Consider the following 13461-nt stretch of genomic DNA (forward strand, 5'->3'; position numbering starts at 1 on the left):
AATAGGGTTTTGTTGTGGGCTCTTTCTATCTTATGCATTCTCCCCACTACCTTAATGTTCCTTGCTGCTCAGCCAGTGAGTCAGGTCATTGATTGGCTGGAATGTTGAAGTGAGAAGGGCTGGGCAGCAGAATTCTGCTCCTGGTGGGGCTTTATCTGTAACCTACAACTAAGCTAATACACCTACTTCTTTTATAACCCATGAGTAACATCATTGATTACAACACTGGCGACGATTTAAGGAAGAACCAATGTGTGAAAAAAGAAAGAAACTGAACCTACAAAAAATCTAAGGAGGAACCAGATTACAGAGAAAAAGTAAGATAATAGAGATTGCAAATCAAAGAGAAAAACATGAAGCCAAAGAAACTGAAAATTGAAGTGAAGACAAACACCACATGAGCCCCACCAGTGTCTTTTCTACCAGACAGCCTGTACTGGACAGAAGTTAGAGGGCGTGTGACCTGTTTAAATTCAAGGCAACCTGTTATATCTACTAGGTGTGCAGCAAACAGGAAGTGTAATGGCCCGCAGATTAAGAAGGTGGTCTGCACAGCAGTGCAAGGAGCCAGACCTGTTATACCTGCTTGTACGGACTGGGTGTATTGAGGAAATGGTCTGATGAACTGCGTGTGTACAGAGTTAAAATGTATGGTGCTGAAAATTTAGTAACCGAGTGGAAAGTCAATTGGAGGAACAACTGATGCCAGCATTTAAAAACTATCAGTGATCAGTAAACCTGTGCAGCAGCCATTTGAAGGGCAGTGCTTAAGGGCACATATTGTGAATAACGGTTACAGTCTTTCTGTTGTGGGGTTGCTGAGTTTCCCCACCCCCTATTCTACAAGAGAGATCATTGGGTACATGATCTGTTTCCAGGAAGTTTTCTGAGAGGAAGACTGCTGCACCGACCTGGTACATGGGAACAGCTCATGTGCAGTGGAAAACGTGTGCCAATTTTTCCTATGAGGATAAAGAAATGTGCTTGCATTTAAATGGAATAAAATGAACAGTGGCAATGTATTCAGGTGAGAAGTCGCTCACCGGCGTGGAATATTTGAATATTTTCCAGGGAATAATTTAACTTTAGATATACGGTCATGTGCATTTTACTCAATACCGTTTATTGCTTGAGTGTATTTCTCAATGCTGCTATACTGGATTTTAAAGATGCTTTGGGTTGAATTGAGTAATGTTATGTTTATGCTGACAATGCTTGTCGCTGCTAAAATTAATTTTTAATGCTATATTTAATTGAGAAATGGTAGGCCCTTACTGACATGTTTGAAAGTTGTTCAGTCGTGGCATGTATGTTACGCATGGGAGGTGCACCCTAAAGCTATTTTAACATGAAATTCTGCTTACTATAATTTGCTTGTGTCTATTGGCCTGAAGTTTTAAAGCCATGCTTGATTTTAGACACGTATCATTTGAGGTTGGATGCTATAGTCACGTGCAGAGTGACATTTTGATGTTGTGATATTAGTATTTTGATCTGTATTTGGGATTGTGTATTTGACCATCCTTCCTAAGCGGTTAAGGATGTGGGGGCATTGTGTTAAGCCCATTGTTAACGGGGTACACCCCTGTGATGTGTCAATCCTTCATATGGGGTTAAGGATTTGGGGGCAGTGTGTCAAACCAAATGATAAGGGGTGTACATCCCAGTGATATGTGCCAATGCTTCCTATGTGGTCCAGGATGTTGGGGCAGTGTGTTAAGCCCAATGTTAAGGGGTGTACACCCCAGTGATGCGTCTATCCTTCCTATGGGGTTAAGGATGTGGGAGAAGTGTGTTAAACCCAATGTTAAGGGAGGTACACACAAGTGATATGTGTCAATCCTTCCTATGGGGTTAGGGATGTGGGGGCAGTGTGCTAAGCCCAATGTCAAGGGGGGTACACCCCAGTGATATTTGTCAATCCTTATAAGGGTTATGTGTGTAGGGGCAGTGTTTTAGGCCCAATGTTAAGACGGTAGGTAGTTACATCCCAATGCAGTAGAAGGTAGGTGAAACCCTGGTCCTGTTCGAGTAGAGGGTGATGGGAGTATATGATTACACTCCAGGGCAGTACAGGGTCAGTGAAACCCTGGTTCTGTTTAAGTGAATGGTAATAGGGATACATGTTTACACCGCAATGCAGTGGAGAGGAGGTGAGACCTTGGTTCTCTTTAAGTGAATGGTGATGGGGTAGGTGCTTACACCCCAATGCAGCAGAGGTAGAAGAAACCCTAGTCCTGTTGAGTGTTTTGTTATGGAAGGCAACAGGCTGGTCCTGTTATAGTGTGCATGATGTGGAGGGGAACAGGCAGTTAGTGTTCTCTGTTGAATGACCAGGGAAGTTTTGTGTTATTTGTACACTTGATTGTAAATTTGTGGAACGTATTGATTAAATGTGTTTTACCATCTTACACCCCATTGGAGTATTGAAGTTATTCTGAGTGAGTGTTTGCTAACCTTTTCTGTTTATTGCAGAGAGTGTTTGTTAACCTGTTCTGTTTATTTGGATGGGGTGGTACTCAATTTTGGAGGAGGGTTGATGGGGGTTGTTTTGCCGTTTTCGGTTCTGTTTAATATTTCATTGTTTTCATAAAGGGGGAGTTGTGTTGTGGCCTCTTTCTATCTTATGCATTCTCCCCACAACCTTAATGTTCCCTGCTGCTCAGCCAGTGAGTGAGGTCACTGTATGGTTGTAATGTTGACAGAGTTTGTGCTTGGATGACTGGACAGGCGGAGTGAGAAGGGCTGAGCGGCAGGATGCTGCTCCTGGTGGGGCTTTATCTGTAACCTACAACTAAGCGAATAAACCTACTTCTTTTATAACCCATGAGTAACCATCATTGATTACAATAGTTTTACATTCTTGACTGTGGAAATTTACAGGATTTTAGAGCACTATATATGCACCAATGGAGCTGTTTTTTAAAACGTATGGCAATAGTTGCAGTTTGAGAAGATGTTGCTCTGTCTATTTAAAAAAAAAAAAAAAAAATGTTTACCTCTTTAAATACTTAGGTGCTTAATCTTGTTTTGTTAATAATGACCCTGCATTCAACCAGTAGATTTTTGTGAATAGTAATGTCCTCTAAAGAACATAAATATTTGATGATGGGCAGAATGTGCGGAAGGATACAGAGACAACTGAAGAATAAGAAGCACCTCCAAACACTACTGCCTCTTCACTGATGATCAAAAGTCTCACTTTGACTGTCAGTCCTGGCAAAATATGTCTCCTGTTTGCCACCAACATCAAACAAGTAACTCAAGGTTACTTATACCTAGTTCAACGCAACATGCTGAGACTGATTCAAACACTTACCATCAATGCCAAGTTGTAGGATTCACCCTAAACATCAGTTGCACCTTTGGGCAACACATCTTCAAAAGACTATGGCAGACAGTTCCTCCTGGAAAACTACTTCAAAAATGCCATCCTAGGAATTTTTACTTTGTAATACTTAGATCAATAAACGTAAAATAAGGTGTTTTGTACTCTCTTTTGTTAATGTGACAGTTTTGTGGATTCAACATTTTTACTGTATTGTGTTTTTGTCTTGTTCATGTAGATCTATTTTTTATATTGAAAACCAAATAAACGTTGCCTGGATTGAATCGTATTGAAATGTGCGCCTATGAATAGGTCATGTGAAAAGAATGTGTTATACTGAGAGGGAGACCGTTAAATTTACAATGGGGCCTTAGAATCAGATAATAATGATGTGTGATAAATATAACTAGTAACCACCTCTGTCTATCTATTGATTTACTTTTTAAAGTGCTTCCACAGAATGCACCTAAAAACTGATGCAAGCAAAAAGAAATCAATAACATTCAAATTTATTTAACCCCTTCGCTGCCAGGGCTTTTCCCCCTCAGGTGCCAGGCCTCTTTTTTGCAATATGGGGATGTACGCGCTTAGGCCCTCATAACTTTTTGTCCACATAAGCCAAATTTGCATCCTTTTTTTCCAACATCCTAGGAATTCTAGAGGTACCCAGAGTTTGTGTGTTCCCCTGAAGGAGACCAAGGCCCTCATTCTGACCCTGGCGGTTTGAAACCGCCAGGGTAGAGGGCCTCGGAAGCACCGCCAACAGGCTGGCGGTGCTTCATGGGCAATTCTGACCGCGGCGGTAAAGCCGCGGTCAGAAAAGAGCAACCGGCGGTTTCCCGCCGGTTTACCCCTGGCCCAGTGAATCCTCCATGGCGGCGCTGCTTGCAGCGCCGCCATGGGGATTCCGACCCCCTTCCCGCCAGCCTGTTCCTGGCGGCTTACACCGCCAGGAAGAGGCTGGCGGGAACGGGTGTCGTGGGGCCCCCTAACAGGGCCCCATAATGATTTTCAGTGTCTGCTTTGCACTGAAAACCGCGACGGGTCGCAACTGCACCCGTCGCACCCCTGCAAATCCGCCGGCTCCATTCGGAGACGGCTTCCTCTTTGCAGGGGCTTTCCCGCTGGGCCGGCGGGCGATCTTCTTGAGATCGCCCGCCGGCCCAGCGGGAAAGTTAGAATCACCGCGGCGGTCATTTGACCGCGGTGCGGTGTTTGGGCGGTTTCCGCCCGGCGGGCGGTGCCCGCCGCCCGCCGGGGTCGGAATGACCCCCCAAGACATTAGCCAAAATACAGCAAAAATCTTGTTTTTTTCGGAAAATGGGGAAAAAAAAGGACTGCAGAAGAAGGCTTGTGGTTTTGTCCCTGAAAATGGCATCAACAAAGGGGTTGTGGTGCTAAAATCACCATCTTACCAGCTTTCAGGAACAGGCAGACTTGAATCAGAAACCCCCATTTGCAACACAATTTTGGCATTTTACTGGGACATACCCTATTTTGACTATTTATTGTGCTTTCAGCCTCCTTCCAGTTAGTGACAGATATGAGTGTAGAACCAATGATGGATTGCAGAATGCTAAACATTTCCAAAATGTAGACAACATTCTAAATTCAGCAGGGGGTCATTTGTGTAGATCCTACAAGTTTTCCTGCAGAAAATAACAGCTGAAATAAAGAAATATTGAAATTGAGGTGAATAAATCAGCCATTTTTCTCCAGGGTTTACTCTGTAACTTGTTCCTGCGATGTCAGATTTTTTAAAGCAATATACTGTTACGTCAGCTGGACTCTTCTGGTTGCGGGGATATATAGGGCTTGTAGGTTCATCAAGAACGCTAGGTACCCAGAGCCAATAAATGAGCTGCACCTTACAATGGGATTTCATTCTATACCAGGTATAGAGCAATTCATTTGATGAATTATAAAGAGTGAAAAATAGGTATCAATAAAACCTTTGTATTTCCAAAATGGGCACAAGATAAGGTGTTGAGAATCAGTGGTTATTTTCACATCTCTGAATTCCGGGGTGCCCATACTAGCATGTGAATTAAAGGGCATTTCTCAAATAGACATCTTTTTTACATACTGTCTTACATTTAGAAGGACAAAATGTAGAGAAAGGCAAGGGGCAGTAACACCTGTTTTGCTATTCTGTGTTCCCCCAAGTCTCCTGATAAAAATGGTACCTCACTTGCGTGGGCAGGCCTAATGCTTGTGACAGGAAACGCAACATGGACACATCACATTTTTACATTGAAATCTGACGTGTTTTTTGCAAAGTGCCTAGCTGTAGATTTTGGCCTCTAGCTCAGCCGGCACATAGGGAAACCTATCAAACCTGTGCATTTTTGAAAATTATACACCTAGGGGAATCCAGGATGGGGTGACTTGTGGGGCTCTCACCAGGTTCTGTTACCCAGAATCCTTTGCAAACCTAAAAATTTGGCTTAAAAAAACACTTTTTCCTCACATTTTGGTGACAGAAAGTTCTGGAATCTGAGAGGAGCCACAAATTTCCTTCCACCCAGTGTTCCCCCAAGTCTCCCAGATAAAAAAGGTACCTCACTTGTGTGGGTAGGCCTAGCGCCTGTGACAGGAAATGCCCCAAAACACAACGCGGACACATCACATTTTCCCAAAGAAAACAGACCTGTTTTTTACAGTGTCTAGCTGTATATTTTGGCCTCTGGCTCAGCCAGCACCTAGGGAAACTTACCAAACCTGTGCATTTTTGAAAATTAGACACCTAGAAGAATCCAGGATGGAGTGACTTGTGAGGCTCTCACCAGGTTCTGTTACCCAGAATCCTTTTCAAACCTCAACATTTGGCTAAAAAAAAGTTTTCCTCAAATTTTGTTGACAGAAAGTTCTGGAATCTGAGAGGAGAAACAAATTTACTTCCACCCAGCGTTTCCCCAAGCCTCCCAACAATAAGGTACCTCACTTGTGTGGGTATGCCTAGCGCCCGTGACAGGAAATGCCCCAAAACACAATGTGAACACATCACATTTTCCCAAAGAAAAGAGATCTGTTTTTTTAAAAGTGCCTAGCTGTATATTTTGGCCTCTAGCTCAGCCGGCACCTAGGGAAACATACCAAACCTTTGCATTTTTGACAGCTAGACACCTAGGGGAATACAGGATGAGGTGACTTGTGGGGCTCTCACTAGGTTCTGTTACCCAGAATCCTTTGCAAACCTAAAAAGTTGATTAAAAAAAAACACTTTTTCCTCACATTTTGGTGACATAAAGTTCTGGAATCTGAAAGGAGCCACAAATTTCTTTCCACCCAGCGTTCCCCAAAGTCTCCCGATAAAAATGGTACCTCAGTTGTGTGGGTAGGCCTAGCGCCTGTGACATGAAATGCCCCAAAACACAACGTGGACACATAACATTTTCTCAAAGAAAACAGACTTGTTTTTTGCATAGTGCCTAGCTGTGGATTTTGACCTCTAGCTCAGCCAGCACCTAGGGAAACCTACCAAACCTGTGCATTTTCTAAAACTAGACACCTAGGGGAATCCAAGATGGGGTGGCTTGTTTGGCTCTCACCAGGTTCTGTTACCCAGAATTCTTTGCAAACCTCAAAATTCAGCCAAAAAAACACCTTTTTCCTCACATTTCAGTGACAGAAAGTTCTGGAATCTGAGAGGAGCCACAGATTTCCTTCCACCCAGCGTCCTCCCAAGTCTCCAGATAAAAAAAGTACCGCACTTGTGTGGGTAGGCCTAGCACCCGTGACAGGAAATGCCCCAAAACACAATGTGAACACATCACATTTTTCAAAAGAAAACAGACCTATGTTTTGAAAAGTGCCTAGCTGTAGATTTTGGGCTCTAGCTCAGCCGACACCTAGGGAAATCTACCAAACCTGTGCGTTTTTTAAAACTAGACACCTAGGGCAATCAGGGGGTGACTTGTGGGGCTCTCACCAGGTTCTGTTGACCAGAATCCTTTGCAAACATATACATTTGTCTAAAAAACACTTTTTCCTCACATTTTGGTGACAGAATTTTCTGGAATCTGAGAGGAGTCTCAAATTTCCTTCCACCCAGCATTCCCCCAAGTCTCCTCATAGAAATGGTACTTCAGTTGTATGGGTAGGCATAGCGCCCGTGACAGGAAATGCCCCAAAACACAACATGGACACATTGCATTTTCCCAAAGAAAACAGAGCTGTTTTTTGCAAATTGCCAAGCTGTGGATTTTGGCCTTTAGCTCACCCGTCACCTAGGGAAAACTTCCAAACCTGCACATTTTTTAAAACTAGACACCTTGGGGAATCAAAGATGGGGTGACTTGTGGGGCTCTCACCAGATTCAGTTACCCAAAATCCTTTGCAAACCTCAAAAGTTGGCCAAAAACACACTTTTTCCTCACATTTCGGTGACAGAAAGTTCTGGAATCTGAGAGGAGCCACAAATTTCCTTTCACCCAGCGTTCTCCCAAGTCTCCCGATAAAAATAGTACCTCACTTGTGTGGGTAGGCCTAGCCCCCGTGACTGGAAATGTCCCAAAACACTATGTGGATACATCACATTTTCCCAAAGAAAACAGAGCTGTTTTTTGCAAAGTGCCAAGCTGTGGATTTTGTCCGGTAGCTCAGCCGGCACCTAGAGAAACCTACCAAACCTGTGCATTATTTCAAACTAGATACCTAGGGGAATCCAAGATGGGGTGGCCTGTTTGGCTCTCACCATGTTCTGTTACCCAGAATCCTTTGCAAACCTCGAAATTCGGCCAAAAAACACTTTTTCCTCTCATTTCAGTGACAGAAAGTTCTGGAATCTCAGAGGAGCCACAGATTTCCTTCCACCCAGCGTCCTCCCAAGTCTCCAGATAAAAAAGGTACCTCAATTGTGTGGGTAGGCCTAGCGCCTGTGACAGGAAATGCCCGCAAAACACAACGTGGACACATCACATTTTCCCAAAGAAAACAGACCTGTTTTTTACAGTGTCTAGCTGTATATTTTGGCCTCTATCTCAGCCGGCACCTCGGGAAACCTACCAAACCTGCACATTTTTAAAACCTAAACACCTAGGGGAATCCAGGATGGGGTGACTTGTGGGGCTCTCACCAGATTCTGTTACCCAGAATCCTTTGCAAACCTCAACATTTGGCTAAAAAAAAAAACCTTTTTCCTCACATTTTGGTGACAGAAAGTTCTGGAATCTGAGAAGAGCCACAAATTTCCTTCCACTCAGCGTACCCCCAAATCTCCCGATAAAAATGGTACCTCAGTTTTGTGGGTAGGCCTAGTGCCTGTGACAGGAAATGCCCCAAAACACAACGTGGACACATCACATTTTCCCAAAGAAAACAGACCTGTTTTTTACACAGGGTCTAGCTGTATATTTTGGCCTCTGGCTCAGCCAGCACCTAGGGAAACCTACCAAACCTGTGCATTTTTGAAAATTAGACACCTAGGGGAATCCACGATGGAGTGACTTATGAGGCTCTCACCAGGTTCTGTTACCCAGAACCCTTTGCAAACCTCAACATTTGGCTAAAAAAAACATTTTCCTCACATTTTGGTGACAGAAAGCTCTGGAATCTGAGAGGAGCCACAAATTTCCTTCCACCCAGCGTTTCCCCAAGTCTCCCGGCAATAAGGTACCTCACTTGTATGGGTAGGCCTAGCGCCCGTGACTGGAAATGTCCCAAAACACAATGTGGACACATCACATTTTCCCAAAGAAAACAGAGATGTTTTTTGCAAATTGCCAAGCTGTGGATTTGTGGATTTTGGCCTTTAGCTCTGATGGCACCTAGGGAAACCTACCAAACCTGTGCATTTTTTAAAACTAGACACCTTGGGGAATCCAAGATGGGGTGACTTGTGGGGCTCTCACCAGGTTCTGTTACCCAGAACCTCAAAATTTGGCCCAAAAAACACTTTTTCCTCACATTTAGGTGACAGAAAGCTCTGGAATCTGAGAGGACCCACAAGTTTCCTTCCACCCAGCATCCCCCCTAGTCTCCCGATAAAAATGGTACCTCACTTGTGTGGATAGGCCTAGAATCTGCGAGAGAAAATGCCCCAAAACACTATGTGGACACATCAAAATTATCAAATACTAAACTACCTGTTTTTGCCGGGGAGGCCTGCGTTTTTGTCCTGGGCTCAGCAGCCATATGGGGAAACCTACCAAACCCAAACATTTCTGAAAACTAGACACCCGAGGGAATCCAGGGAGGTGTGACTTGCATGGTTCCCCCAATGTTTTCTCACCTGGAATCCTCAGCAATCCTCAAAGTTAGCAAAAAAAATCACATTTTTCCCTCATTTCTGTGTGGGATCACCGCACTTGAACAAATTACCTGCCACCTAACGTTTCCCTCAGTCTCCCTGTAAAAGTGATACCTCACTTGTGTAGGTGAGCCAAGCGCCTGTGACCGGGAAGAGGCAACAACATGTCGAAATTGAGAGGGAACCAAAGCGGGTCACAAAGGGCAATTTGAAAAATAACATTTTTATGCTGACAAGGGCAGCAGAAATGTTATTGGTATAGATGTGACAATGCTGGGTGGTAGGAATTTTGTGGATTCCTGCAGATTCCGGAAGGTTCCATCACAAAAATGTGGGAAAAACTTGTGATTTCCAGCAAAGTTGGAGGTTTTTAGGGCATTTTGGGTAAGAAAATGGTGTGGGCTGCATGTGAAGCACACCACCCTGGACTCACCCACATGTTTAGTTTTCAGATGTGTCTAGGTCTTGTGGATTTTTCTACATGGCAGTGTCCTAAAGTCCAAAAACTGCAACCCTCACCATTCCAAGTGGGGCGATTATAAGGGTTAGCCACAGTCTCATGGCCCAAATGTAAAACCCAAACCCCCAAAAATCAAATGTCCTCTTGCTTGCTGTGGGATAAGATGTTTTAGTGTGCAGGAGGAGAGCTGAAACACTGCTACCCCCTTCAGTTGGGGTGGGGGCAAAACCATGCCCATTCTGGTTGGTAGCCACCACCACACTATTTTTTTTAATTCCCTGGCATCTAGAAGACTTTCTGTCCCCCCAGGGTGTGGATCGGGGGTAATTGCCCCATCTGCCCACTGATGGGCAGAACAACTTTGTCCCCATTTATTTGGGGTGGGGGTATGGCCATACCCCGACCCTCTTATTTTGAAAAAAACATCTTCCCTGGTCTCTGGTGGGCTTTCTGCCATCCTTGGGGGCTGATGGGCCTTCCAAAAATAGGCTATGGCCAATGGTAATGTGCCCCCATGGGGAGCGATCCTTGCCCAAGGGGCGGCCCCCCAACAAAACACATACATACACACACACCAATCGCTGGTGCCTAAGTGGTTTCTCCCCCCTCAGGGAGCAGAAATGGCCTAAAATGAATTTGCCCCCCAGGGGAGAGACCCTTGCCTAAGGGGTCGTTCCCCATACATAAAAACATAAAATAAACAAAAAATATACATATCCCTGGTGTCTATGGATTTCTGCTCTCCTGGGGGCAGATCGGCCTAATTATAATAGGCCGATATGCCCCCAGGGGGGCAGAAAAGGCTTAAAAAATGTTTTCCCCCCTTCGGGAGTGGCCCTTGCCGCTCCCCTCATGCGCAAGTATAAAAAAAAGAAATTCCCTGGTGTCTAGTGGTTTCTGCCCCACTTGGGGGCAGGTGGGCCTAATAAAAATAGGTCGATCTGCCAGAATCGGGGCAGAAATTTCCTAAATACAATGTGCCCCCAGGGGAGCGACCCTTGCCTAAGGGGTCGCTCCCCATACATACAAACATAAAATAAACAAAATAATATATATATCCCTGGGGTCAAGGGGTTTCTGCCCCCCCCAGGGGGCAGATCGACCTAATTATAATAGGCCAATCTGCCCCCGGGAGAGCAGAAAAGGCAGCAAAATATTTTGTCCCCCGGGGAGCGGCCTTTGCCCAAGGGGCTGATCCCCTTAAGCGCAAGTATAAAAAAAATCCCTTGTGTCTAGTGGTTTCTGCCCCCCTTGGGGCAGATAGGCCTAATAAAAAATGGCCTAAATACAATTTGCCCCCCTGGGGAGCGACCCTTGCCTAAAGGATCGCTCCCCCTACATACAAACATAAAGTAAATAAAAAATATATATATCCCTGGTGTCTAGGAAAGGCCTAAAAATATTTTGGTCCCCTGGGGAGTTGACCTTGCCTAAGCAGCCACTCCCCTTATGCGTAAGTATAAAAAACAAATCCCTGGTGTCTAGGCCTAATAAAAATAGGCTGATCTGCCCCCATGGGGGGCAGAAATTGCCTAAATACAATACCTCTGCAGAAGCTCAAAATAGCATGAGACCTATGATGGATAAGAAGAGAACTCTGAGAAAGTTGAATACCCTAACACCCAAAAAATCAAAGGAGCCGACTCTTTCAAGGGGACCATTGTTCACAATAAGCAAACAGTTTTTAACACGACCTAAAACTCAAAACCATAAACTTTGTTTTAGCAACATTCAGGTCCAAACCTCTAGACCTACAAAACATTAGGAACCTATCTAAGAGTGTCTAATGGCCACTGGGTATTTTAGAAATCAAGGGCCAGATGTATCATCACTGCCCTTTGCGATTCGGAAATAGCGATTTTTAAGAAATCGCTATTTCCGACTTGAAAGTGCCATGTATTACATTTGCAATTTGGTAATAGCGATTTCTTAAAAATCTCAAATGCTATTACCGAATCGCAAATTGCGATTTTGGAAATGGAAAACCCCAGGGTGCTGGGGGCCTAAGGCCCCCTCTGCTGCACCCCAAAAAAAATTGGGGGGACATGTAAGGTGCACACATGCCAAAAGGGCATGTGTGCTTCACATGTACAATTTAAAAATGCATTTTAAATGCATTTTTAAATTTTGCACCTGGTTACCACCTGGTTTCTTTTAATGGTATTTTGCATGTGTAAAATGCCATTCTGCGAAAAATTGCAATTTGCGATTTTTTTGCTGCATCTCCTTGCGATATGGATTTTGCGAATCGCAAATTGCGACTCGCAAAACTAGGTGGCAATGCAAAAAATCGCAATTTGTGAGATTTCTTGTTTTTGGTCTGCGAATGCCTTTCATACATCGCAGACCATTTTTTTGCACCCGCAAACGGACGATTTTTGTGATTCGCACCGTTTGCGAGTGCAAAAAAAGTTTCATACATCTGGCCCCAAAAGAGACTCATCTGCAAATAGCAGAATGGTGATCTTCTGTTATTTATGATGAGTGCATCATTCTGACAAATAAGTAAAAATTGGACCACCTCATTAATATATAATGTAAACAAAGTAGATGCCAGGACACAATCTTCTTTGATGCCACATTGAGAGGAGATGTGATCAGTACGTTCACCTTGCTACCCCAACAGGCTTGAGCATAAGTGTCCTTGTGGAACCATGCTAATAAACCCACCAAATTTCCATGCTCCCATGCTACATAAGACCACTTACTGCTTCTCCCTAGGGACAAGATCGAAAGCAAATTGAAAGCAGCCTGTAAATCAACAAACAGCCACATACAAAAGCCCCATACAACTTCTGTTTAGAGAGAAACAAATATTTCCAGCAAAGAAGAGCCAAGTGAAGAACTTGGTCAGAATTGCTGGTCAAAGACCTAAAACCAGCCTGGAAGGAAGATATTACAAGATTAGAGTTCACCGAGGGTAACAGCTTGTCAAGAACCTGTTGCGCAAAAACATTTTGCAGGTTGTTGATCAAGGTGATTGAAAACGCTGGGGATTTTATCTGGCCCAGGTGCCTTAGCTGGTTTTAATAGAGCTATAGCTTTACTGGTATCCTCAAGTGAAAAAGATAAAGGATCCTCTGTGGCTACCCTGCCAGCTCCATCATCTAATTCACCATATATCAGCAGAGAGGGGGAACTACAAGGGTCATTGGAATTATACATGAGACAGGGCTTAGCATATAGATTTGCAAAGTCGTCGACCCATTTTTCAGGTTGAATATGGTAGGAATAATATTTCACAGAATCGCAGGGACCATGAGAAAGAATCTTCCAAAGTGACCTATCATCATTATGCTGAATAGTCCCAACAGCTCCTGCCAGATTGCATCCTCCTGGACCTTCGTAGCCTGACCTAGAGTACTTTTATATTTCACTCTGGCGTCTCTAATCAGTTCCTGCAGGGAGGTCCCAGTAGCATTT

This window comes from Pleurodeles waltl, chromosome 11 (genome assembly GCF_031143425.1).
Source record: "Pleurodeles waltl isolate 20211129_DDA chromosome 11, aPleWal1.hap1.20221129, whole genome shotgun sequence".
In the NCBI taxonomy this organism is placed as follows: Eukaryota; Metazoa; Chordata; class Amphibia; order Caudata; family Salamandridae; genus Pleurodeles; species Pleurodeles waltl.